This window comes from Grammomys surdaster, unplaced genomic scaffold (assembly GCF_004785775.1).
Source record: "Grammomys surdaster isolate TR1022 unplaced genomic scaffold, NIH_TR_1.0 125984, whole genome shotgun sequence".
Lineage (NCBI taxonomy): Eukaryota > Metazoa > Chordata > Mammalia > Rodentia > Muridae > Grammomys > Grammomys surdaster.
Genome location: NW_021620800.1, coordinates 3,946,164 through 3,958,032, shown reverse-complemented (window position 1 = coordinate 3,958,032; position 11,869 = coordinate 3,946,164). Strand labels below are relative to the sequence as shown.

The 11,869-nt window shown below is 45.2% G+C and overlaps 1 pseudogene; it reads left to right on the top strand.

Annotated features, from left to right (window-relative positions):
* The first annotated feature begins 8,934 nt into the window (after window positions 1–8,934).
* Window positions 8,935–9,424, top strand: LOC114609811 (annotated as a pseudogene).
* Window positions 9,425–11,869: the final 2,445 nt, after the last annotated feature.

Below are 11,869 nucleotides of genomic sequence, written 5' to 3'. Positions count from 1 at the left end.
AAGTTGTTTGTGGTCTCTGCTAAGCTGTTTTAATTTTTACCCTTACACTTCCAGCAAGCCTTTGCGTCCCAGACTTCCTGCTGTGTTCCTAGAGAGCACTACAGTGATGTCACAGACCTAGGTTCTCAGCACTCAGTAGACTTAAGCAGGTGGTTGAGGCCAGCCTGCTCTTCAAAGTGAATCCAGGACTACTACACAGGGCTACACAGAGAAACCCCGTCTCAAAAACCCATTATGTAGATTATACAAAATTATAATATATTGCCAGGCGTTGGTGGCACATGCCTTTAATCCCAGCACTTGGGAGGCAGAGGCAGGCGGATTTCTGAGTTCGAGGCCACCCTGGTCTACAGAGTGAGTTCCAGGACAGCCAGGGCTACACAGAGAAACCCTGTCTTGAAAAACCAAGAAAAAAACAAAACAAAACAAAACTATATAATAGAATATTATAGATATGTTTATTGCTTATTTATATATTACAATAAAACATAATGTAATATATTATATGAACACACATATATATGTGAAAGAAAAGCATTATATACATACACACATATACATTATATATACATTGTATATGTATACATTATATATACATACATAATGTATACATTATGTGTATATATATATATATATATATATATATATATATATATGAATAATGCTTTTCTTCTCTGTCCTTCCCCTTTCACCTATGGTGTCACCAATGCTTTACCTAGAATTCAACATTCTTCTAAATGCTCCAGAGACAAAAGAAAATGAATATACTGCGGAAAAGAAAATGGGGGTAGAGGTCATTTTGGGGCACAGCATCCACCAATAGTAACTTTAGGCTTCTTTAAACTCACAGGACCTGGGGCCTGAAGGCACAGGCCTATAATCCCAGTTAATCTGGAGGTTAAGGCAGGGGAATCACAAATTCAAGGCCCTCAAAATAAGATCCCCAGTGAAGGTTGGGTAGGGGGCTTAGTGATAGAGCAGCGCTAGACTCACCCCAGCACTTCCATAGATAGATAGATAGATAGATAGATAGATAGATAGATAGATAGATAGATGCACATGCTAGCTTGGAGATGACCAGACCAGGAGGACCTAGGGGCAGGGATCAGCTCACAGCAGGGCCAACTCCTTCCTATATTCCCAGAAGCAAACATCTTTGTTGTTGGTCACTCAGAGGGTTCAAGAAAGCAGGCAAAAACTCCACAGGGACCAGGTATGGCCTTGCACACCTTTATTCCCAGCACTGGGGAGGCAGAGGGAAGATGATCTTTGTGAGTTCCGGGCCAGCCTGTGTTGGGGTTTGGCCTGAGGCTGCTTGTATTCTGTTGTTACTTCTGCTTCCTGAGGAAGGGTTGTCTCCCACCCATCCACAAGCAGTCCATCATGTACTCAGGTGACCTCATGTGAATATTCTCCCCCATTTTAACAGGTCAGTAAAGGCTACAGCCTGTGGATTGGGCAGTGGAGGGGAAAGGTGGGCCTGGGAGGTTTGAGAGTGGGGCTAGGTAGAAAGGCAGAAGGAGATGAGGGGGAAGGAGGATGGAAGAAGAGAAGGAGGAAGCCATGATGGACCATAAGAAACCACAAGTAGCAAGGGGGTCTCATAGCTGGGGAATAAGTTAGCAATAGTGTTAGATCTACCCAGTGTAGGCATATAGCTTATAATTGCAATAACTGGGTTGTGTGTTTTTCATATGGGCTCATTTGGGTTGGAAACTCCAGCAACAAATTGGCACCCAACGTGGGGCTTAGGACTTAACTAACCTGAGATAAAAGTCCACCCTCCTTCCTTTACCTAAGCGGGAGTCTACATAGTGAAGCTCAGCCGGATCAGAGCTAAACAATGCGACCCTGTCTCAAGAATCAAACAAAACAACCCCTACGGGGTCTTTTTGAGGGAAAGCTCTGATTTAAAAGCTCCATTCTTCACAGGAAACTCCCACAATTCCTAGTCATAGCCTCCAGAGCCTCTGAGAGGGCCGCCCTGTGAAAAAAGTTCCAAATTCAGGAAACACAGACTAAAGTACTGATGCCAAATGCGGCTCAGGGGTGGTGAGCTTGCCGAGCGTTCAAGGCCCTGGGTTCGAATCCCAGCCCCAAAGATACACAACCAAGCGATCTCTCACACAACAGATGAACAAAAGCGAACAGTTGTAACATCATCCGGTTGTCAGTCAGTTACTGTTAACTATTTTTACTCAAAGACGCTTTCTTAGCAGCATGGTTGACACTTCAGGAACATACATAAGCTTACAATTAAATGTTTAGGTAGGACATTTTGCCGGTCTACTCCTGTAACTTTGGTTAATGGCTTTAACAGAAAAAGATAGTATGTTTTGTGACCAGCAGGGTTTGTATATCCAATAGGATACGGGCTCTATGCAATTGGCCATCAGTACTTTTAATTGTTGGAGAATTAGTCTTCTCCGTTTATTGTGCCCATTTATTTATTAATTTATTGGTTTTGTTTTGTTGAGACAGGTTCCCTCAGTATACCCTTAGCTAGCTTGGAAGTGACTATGTAGACCAGCCTGGCCTCAAACTCCCAGAGATCCACCTGCCTCTTCCTCCCAAGTGCTGAGACACCCAGCCTTGCTGTGGTAATTTTAGAAATTACATATCAAATAGTGTTATAGGACAGTTTTTCCCCCCAATCCAGCTTACAACAGTGAAAATTATTCAACTTTCTTATAAAAGCATGTTTTGCTAGATACTATATGTAAGTGAAGGGTTTTTAGTAATCCTTAAAAATTGTCTATCTATCTATCTATCTATCATTTAAATGTTGTTTTACTTGCATGTATGACTGTGTCAGGGTGTTGAATCCCCTGGAACTGGAGTTACAGACAGTTGTGAGTTGCCATGTGGGTACTAGGAATTGAACCTGGATCTTTTGGAAGATCAGCCAGTGCACCTAACCTCTGAGCCATCTCTCCAGCCCCAGGGTTTTTATTAATCTTAAGGAACAACTCAAGACCTTTAAAATAACCAATTATGATCTGGAGATAGTGGTACATACTTGTAATTCTACCCTCTGGAGGCTGAGGCAGGAAGATTGAAGTTTAAGGTCAGTCTGGAGACCTTGTCCCAACAAGCTAAAAAAAACTAACCAAAGAATTTAGCGATTAAGCAATGTTCGCATTCCTGTTGGTTTCCACTAGATGGCAGCAGAGGACAGTGGTTTGACTGCGGCGTAGCGTTAAACTAGAGAGGTCATTGTTGTGTATGCCACAGCGCATGGGGTCAGAGGTCAGAGGACAACCTCGGAGAGCTTTCTCTCTCCTGTCACGTGGATCATAAGGCTCTAACTCAGGCTTTTAAGCTTGGTGGCAAATACCTTTACGTGCTGACCCGTTTCACCCGTTCTATCCTGTAGTTTTCTTTACTGTTTGTTTGTTTGTTTGTTTGTTTGTTTTGATACAGGGTCTCTCTACGTATCCCTGGCTGTCCTGAAACACACTATATAGATCAGACCCTCCTGCGCCTCTGAGAACTGCAATTAAAGGCATGCGCATCACGCCTGGCTGTTCTGCTTTCTGAGGCTCAGGCCGGCCTGGAACTCTCTTGCTCCTCCTGCTTCAGCTTCCTGAATACTGGGATTCCAGGGGTGCAACTACCACACCCAGTTTCTTTAAGGTTTCTACAAGGGGAACTGCCTTTAACCCTTCATCTGTGATTCCAGCTCCATCTCAGTAGCTCTGGATACTGGAGTAGCCCTGCCTGACTGCGTTTTGTGCTTTGCCTGCACTCTAACTATCTCGCACGAATCCGTGAGGCCCGACGCAGTCAGAGTCCATGTGGACGTCACACTTGCTTTTTTAGCTAGAGACCAATCACAGGCATGGGCGCTCTGAGTTTATTCAATCGCCTTCTTTGCACCCGCCTAGTACCCACCTCGGGTGTACATTAATCAGTCCCGGAAGCCCACTTGCGAATCTGTGACTGCCTTTCACACAGCGACTAAGGGCTGATTTATCTCCTCACGAAATACAGACTTCTCCATATCAGAAGAAAGGTAGGTAGAGTCTCTCAAGCTTTTCTTTAAAAAAAAAGTTCTTTGTTTTGTTGTTTGTTTGTTTGTTTGAAAGAAGTGTCTCACTGTGCAGCCCAGGCCTGCTTTGAACTCATGTTCCTCTTTTACTTTCTTTTGAGACAGCAACTTACAACATAAACCAGACTGCCCTCAAACTCACAAAGATCAGCCCGCCTCTGCCTTCTGAATACTGGGACTAAAGGCATGTGCCACCATACCTAGCCTGACCCTAGGTCTTCAATCCTGGTATTACAGATGGGAGCCACCTTACCCAACTCAGCCCACTGACCAAATTGAATCAAGTGGTCTGGAAGAGCTAGGTGTTGCTCACTGCTCTGCAGTACCCATGGCAGAGTCTTCTAGGATCCAACCACACAAGAATCCCAGTCCCACTGGCATCTTCAGAAAGAGTTGGGACAGGATCCACACAGGCAGCCAGAGGTAGTCCTAGCAGTGGGAAACCTTGCAGAAGTGTACAAATGGCTCATATTATGGAGACAAGATCTGTGAGGGGCAGGTGTGAGAGGCACCTAGTTGCCCCTGGCTAAGAGTTTCTTTGATAACAATTCAGCATGCAGGCCTGGCTTCCAGATCCCCAAGGGGGACTGGTGGTTAGAGAAGGAGCCCAAAGCTATGGTGATTCCTTGCCTAGATAAAAGTTAACAACTAGGGGGTCATTTTCATTAGAAACAATGTTGTTTAGCAGCATAGTTGACACAAACCTTCTTATCTGTTTCCAGGAAAGGATAACAATGGGCAGTTGCCTGAGTTAAGAAGTTTGCAAGATGAGTGGTTATACTGTTTATTCGGGTTGGGTTTCTTGAAACAAATTTTCTGTGTTGTACATCAGGCTGACTTTAAACTCCTGACATTGCCTGGCCTTGAGAGTTCCGGGATTAAGAGGCACGAGCCACTATGTTTAACCCAGGTTTTTTGTTTTTTGTGAGACAGACTCTCATGGAATCCAGGCTAGCCTTAAATTCCACTCTGTAGACTGGAGTCCCTGATTCTCTTACCTGGAACTTCTAAATTCCTCCTCCTCCTCTTCTTCTTCCTCTTCCTCCTCCTTCCCCTCCTCAGATACTTCTTCAGGGTGTGGTAGCACACACCTTTAAACCAAGCATTCCAGAGGCAGGGCAGGTGGATCTCTGTGAGTTTGGGGCTAGCTCAGTCTACTTGGTCTACATAGTGGGTTCCAGGACAACCAGGGCTATGTAGAGAAACCCTGTCTCAAAAAAAAAATTTTTTTTTTTGGTTTAGTTTTCACTCTGTTGGCCAGATTGACCTTGAATTTGCAGCTATCCTCCTGCCTGAGCTTTCAGAGTGCTGGGATTACAGATGTGAGCTATTATGCCTGGCTGTAAACTAATGAACAGTAAGTAGAAACAGCCCCACAGTTACATAAGGGATCCATGCAGATAGGGTAGACTGTGGCAGAGGGTTGGGGGGGCACGGAAAGTGCAAGTAGGCTGAAAGGAACATTTGAGCATGGTGGAGATACCCATTCTCTTGACTATGGTGATAGTTTTAGGGCTGCATGCACACACATGTAAAAAACTTTATGCCTTAAGTATCTGCAAACTTTTTTAAAATTTTCTTCTTTTTTCCCTTTCTCTCTCTCTCTCTCTCTCTCTTTCTTTTTTTTTGTTTTTTTGTTTTTTTGTTTTTTTGTTTTTTTGTTTTTTGAGACAGGGTTTCTCTGTATAGCCCTGGCTGTCCTGGAACTCACTCTGTAGACCAGGCTGGCCTCAAACTCAGAAATCCTCCTGCCTCTGCCTCCCAAGTGCTGGGATTAAAGGCGTGTGCCATCACCGTCCATCCGTCTGGCTCTCTCTCTCCCTCTCTCTCTCTCTCTCTCTCTCTCTCTTTCTCTCTCTTTCTTTCTTGACAGGGTCCCTAACACAAAGTGGCCTTGAACTCACTATGTAGTAACAATCGTCTTACAATTGTGATCTTTCTGCCTCGACCTCCTGAGCACAGAAAGTGCAAGCTGGTAAACGTCCATCTCTCCATAAAGCTGCGTAAGACTAAAACAGGGATGAAGGAACACTGAGGCCATATGCATGATGGGAAATGACCCAAGTTTCACTGTTTAGTAAAAGCACATAGTTCTGCTGGGTGCAATGTACAAGGGAGAATGGTGGCTGGCAGCCTGCAATCGGCTTGCGGCACATTGCGGATTTGCGATTTTAACAAAGTTCCTTTAACTTCCCACTTTCACCGTTTCAGTCACGGAGGGGATTGAATAATATAATAATCATCGTAGAGTCGGCAGGGAATGAAGGGACAAGGGACGCTGTTCAGCACTGAGCTGCAGGGAATCATTCTACGATCTCACAGAGGTAGGTGGAGGGAGGGCAGAAGAGGGCCCCATGGATGGCCCGGAGACAGAGGGCTGGGACGGAAGTGAAATCCAGGACCTGTGAAGCCTGAGGCGGAGGCTCAATAGGTCATCCACATGACCACCAGAGGCCCCAGTAGCGCTAAGTCCAGGACACTAATTGCATGCACACAAGAGATGCACGAGGGTGGAGCTGGAGTCTAGGTTTTGTGGGCGTTGCCAGGCAACAAGCCTTTCGTCTTCACCGTGCCTCTTGCTGTAGGTTCTTGACTAGCAGAGGGTTCAAAGCTATACAGTTCCCTGGCTAAGCCAGACTGGGCGATCGCTGGGCCCCAGGGTTATTTGCTCTGGCAGGAAGGGAGGCAGGGTGTCACTTGCTCGTACAGGTTGGGATAATTCTTCCCTGGTCCCCTGCTCACTTAGGACTGAGCCTCCAGTCCCATCACTTAGGGACTTCACCTAGGATGCCCTTCCTGCGTGGAGGTGTGGGCTAAAGGCCGAGTTGCAAAAATAGATGCAGCACTGGAGTGGTTTATTTCTAGGTGAATTTTCTGTTTAAAGTGATTGTTTCTTCCTGCCTAACACACACTTTAAAAATCATTTCTGCTTTCCAGGGGAGAACCACAGGGGTGCTGCAGAGATAGCCTGAGTTCGGTTCCCAGCACCGGCTGCAGAGGGATCAGAGTCTTCTGGGCTCGGGAGCACCTGCACTCACCTGTGCATACCTACATACAAACACTTCCACATACCCATAGTTCAAAATTAAAAAAAAAAATATAATCTTTAAAAAAATTCCTGCTGAGTGTGATAGCACACACCTATAATCCCAACACCTGGAGATAGAGGCAAAAAAGACCAGTTCTGGATTATCTTTGCCTATATAAAAGATCCAGGCCAGCGGGGAGTATGTGGGAGCCATTCTCAAAACATACATGTGAACAAAACCACACAGAGACAGACACATTCTTTTTTTTTTTTTTTTTTTTTTTTTCTTTTGGTTTTTCGAGACAGGGTTTCTCTGTGTAGCCCTGGCTGTCCTGGAACTCACTCTGTAGACCAGGCTGGCCTCGAACTCAGAAATCCGCCTGCCTCTGCCTCCCAAGTGCTGGAATTACAGGTGTGCGCCACCACCGCCTGGCCAACAGACACATTCCTCAGAATTTTTATAGCCCTTGCTGGTCTGGAACCCATAGAGACACACCTAACAGCTTTCAGGGTGTTGGAAATAAAGGCCAGGATGAAAATTCTTTTGAATAAGCCTGCTTATTATTGTTTTTAAAAACCCTCTATTTTTATTCATTATTATGTGTGTGAGGAGGAAGGGAGATTCACATGCCTCAGCCTGTGGAGGTCAGAGGTCAACTTTTGTGGCCTTGCTCCTCCCTCCTTTCCATGGGTTCTAGGGGAACACAGATTATCAGGACTGTGGGGAAAAGTGTGTTTATCCACTGAGCCACCTCATCAGCCAGCATTATCTTTCTTTTTGTGTGAATAATATTGCTATAAGCATGTTTTTCCTGTTGGATGATCGTTCACCAAGGAATAGGATTGTTAGCTATGATATGTCTAGTTTATATTTGCTTCTCTATAGTATTCCTGGTAATTGCTCTTTTTTGTTTGTTTGTTTTGCTTTTCCAGACAGGGTTTCTCCGTATAGCCCTGGCTGTCCTGGAACTCACTCTGTAGACCAGGCTGGCCTCGAACTCAGAAATCTGCCTGCCTCTGCCTCCCAAGTGCTGGGACTAAAGGTGTGCGTCACCACTGCCTGGCTTCTATGGTGTTCCTAATTTTATTTTATTTATTATTTCTGTCTGCCTGTCTATCTATCTACCTATCTACTACCTACCTACCTGTCTGTCTGTCTACCTGCCTGCCTGCCTGCCTACCTACCTATCTCCCTCTCTGTCTGTCTGCCTGCCTGCCTGCCTGCCTGCCTATCTCTGTCTGTCTGTCTGTCTGTCTATTTATCTATCTACCTGTCTGTCTGCCTGCCTGCCTATCTCTGTCTGTCTCTATCTGTCTGTCTGTCTGTCTGCCTGCCTATCTATCTATCTATCTATCTATCTATCTATCTATCTATCTATCTACGTAAGAGGGGGCCCGGCCTCACTGGCTGTAACCCTGGCTGGCCTCAAACTCAATATATATACCAAACTACCTTGAGTTCACAGAGATCTGCCTTCCTTTGCCTTTCCAGTACAGGATTAAAGGACACCACACCTAGCCCTCAAGAGTAACCCTTACCTGATATCCCTGCCTCTACCTCCCCACTGCTGAAATTCACAGCGTCTGGTTCATGCAATGCTGGGGACAGAACCCAAGGCCCCATATAGGCTAAGCAAGGGCTCTATCAACTGAGCTACATCTGAAGCCCCGGGCTGAGGTTTCAGTTGTGTCACCTTGCCCAATGAGTATAACTTTTTTTCTTTTTAAAAATAATGAAATCAGGAGCTGCCATCTTGCGTCCCCGCGTGTGTGGGCCTTATCTTAGCTGGTCTGCCCGAGACCCCCTGAGCGTGAACCTTAGTTCCCCTCGCGGTCCCATTTCCACTCTGACAAGATGAAAGAAACGATCATGAACTGGAAAAAAACTTGCCAAACTGCAGGCACAAGTGCGCATTGGTGGGAAAGGAACTGCTCGTAGAAAGAAGAAGGTGGTTCACAGAACAGCCACAGCAGACGATAAAAAGCTGCAGTTCTCCTTAAAGAAGTCAGGGGTAAACAATATGTCTGGTATTGAAGAGGTGAACATGTTTACAAACCAAGGAACAGTGATCCATTTTAACAACCCTAAAGTTCAGGCGTCTCTGGCAGCAAACACCTTCACCATTACAGGCCATGCTGAGACAAAGCAGCTGACAGACATGCTTCCCAGCATCCTAAACCAGCTCGGTGCAGACAGTCTGACTAGCTTAAGGAGACTGGCCGAAGCTCTGCCCAAACAATCTGTGGATGGAAAAGCACCACTTGCTCCTGGAGAGGATGATGATGATGAAGTTCCAGATCTGGCGGAGAATTTTGATGAGGCTTCTAAGAATGAGGCAAACTGAATGGAAGCAACTTCTGAAGACGGTGACATTTGCAGAAGTTACAGGAGCTGCTATTTTATATCATGACTGCTTTTTAAAAATTTTTTGTTTATTATGGATCTGATAAAATCTAGATCTTTAATATTTTTAAGCCCAAGCCCCCGGACAGTGCAGCTCTTTTCAGTTTTCGCTTATATCTAATTCTTTGTGGCAAATTAAGCTGAAAAAGCCTGGGAATAAAGTTTGGAAAAGGTTAATAAAATTCTTTGCCTAGTTAAAAAAAAAATAATGAAATCAGGAGAGACAACGTTGAGTGAGATGCCATAAAATAAAAGATGCAAAAATATATGGTCAATTGGAGAGCTGATTTGAGTTGTCCAGAGCCTGAAGGCCAAGTGAAGGCAAGGAGGATGAGCTAAGACAATGGAAACCAGCTGTGGTGGGGTGCAGGTACGCAGTTACCGAGGCTTCTGTTTTGACTTTCCTAAAAGAACTGTTCTGGAGATTAGGTCAACACTGTACCGGAACTACTTACGAGAAGTCTCTGCAGGTAAGACAGTTCTCGGAAATATTAGTTCCTTTCTTCCCAAAGGAATTTCTTTAAGCATGTTGACAGTATCTGTTAACAATTTTTAGATTGTTCCAGAAAGTAAAGGTTTGGTGTTTATGTAGATATACACATATAGGGGCTGGAGAGATGGCTCAGCGGTTAAGAGCACTGACTGCTCTTCCAGAGGTCCTGAGATCAAATCTCAGCAACCACATGGTGGCTCACAACCATCCGTAATGAGATTGGATGCCCTATTCTGGTGTGTCCAAAGACAGCGACAGTGTACTCATAAATAAAATAAATAAATAAATCTTAAAAAAAAAAGATACACACATATAATCCCAGAACTCTGAAGGCCGAGACAGGAGGATCGTGAGTTTGAGGATAGGTTAGACTGGAGAGTGACACCTTGTCTGACAGTAAAATAAAGGGCTCAGTGGTTAACAGCACTGGCTGCTCTTTCAGAGGACCAGGGTTTGATTTCCAGCATCCACATGGTGGCTTACAACTAACTCTCTGTAAGTCCAGTCCTAGGGGATCTAATTCCCCTCTTCCGGCCATGTGCATAAAATACTAACAAAACAATAAAATAGTTGAGCCTGGAACTGAAGTAGTAGAGCTATTCACTGTCTCTTTTCCGCTTTTGAGCATGGTTTCCTAGTTGCCTGGAAATCAGTCTTCTCATAGAAGCCTTCAGATGAAGAAGCAGAACTCTCAGTTCCTCCTGCACCATGCCTGCCTGGATACTCCCACCATCCATGCTTCCGCCTTGATGATGCTCAAGCTATGACCAGTGTTGTAGCCAATCTCCTTCTGCTGCTTGTGGATTAAAAGGTGCAGATCTCTTCAGCTCTGTCTCCAGCACCATGTCTGCCTGCATGCTGCCATGCTTCCTGGTATGACAATATACTAGACTAAACCTCTGAAACTGTAAGCCAGCACCAGTTAAATGTTTTCTTTTATAAGAGTTGCCCTGGTCAGGGTATCTCGTCACAGCAATGGAAGAAAACTAAGATAGAGATTGAACCTACGGTCTTGTGTAAGGCAGACAAAGGCTCTACCACTGAACTATGTATCTCCAAGGCCAAACCCTGATTGCCTGGCCTTGAACTGACTCTGTAGCTCACACAGGGTGATCTCCAGATTCCAATGAGGGATATTCTGAGATAGATTTCAAGTGACGTAACCTTCAGTAACGCCAGCCGCTCACATCATGGGATACTGGGAGAGGAGACCCAGCAGCGAACTCCAGCTCCATGGGGTTTGGCATGCCTGTGGGAGAATTACCTTGATTACATTAATTGGTTTTAGTCTTCTTAGTTGTGGGTGGGCCCGCTCCCTGACCAGGTATCCTGGACTGTATACAATAGAGAGTAAATTGAGCAGTGGCCATTCATTCCTCTCTGCTTGTGTGTGGATGCCGTCTTGCTCCAAGTTTCCGCTGCCTCAATTTTCTTGCCTCGATGGGTTGCCCATGCGTGCGCTGAAGCAACTCCTTTCCCCTTAAATTGCTTTCGCTGGGGTATTTTGTTATAGCAATAGGGAAAGAAACTAAGATGTGTACTTTATTTTCTAACTTAAATCTTTTATTTTATGAATAAAAGAGTGTTTCGCTTGTATATATGTCAGTGTGCTACATGTGTGCAGTGTCTGCGGAGGCCAGAAGAGGGCGTTTGATACCCTGTAACTGGAATTACAATTTTGAGCTGCTCTACAGGTGTTTGGACTTGAATCCCAGTTATCTGGAAGAGCCAGTGTTTCTAGACACTAAGTCATCTCTCCAGCCCCAAGACGGCATGTTTTAAACTTCTTTCCCAAGATGCTTTTCTGTAGAAGGCTTTGGTGAGAACCAGAAGAGCCTGAATATACTACCCCCCCGGGGGGGGGGGGGGGGGGGGGGGGGGGGGGGGGGGGGG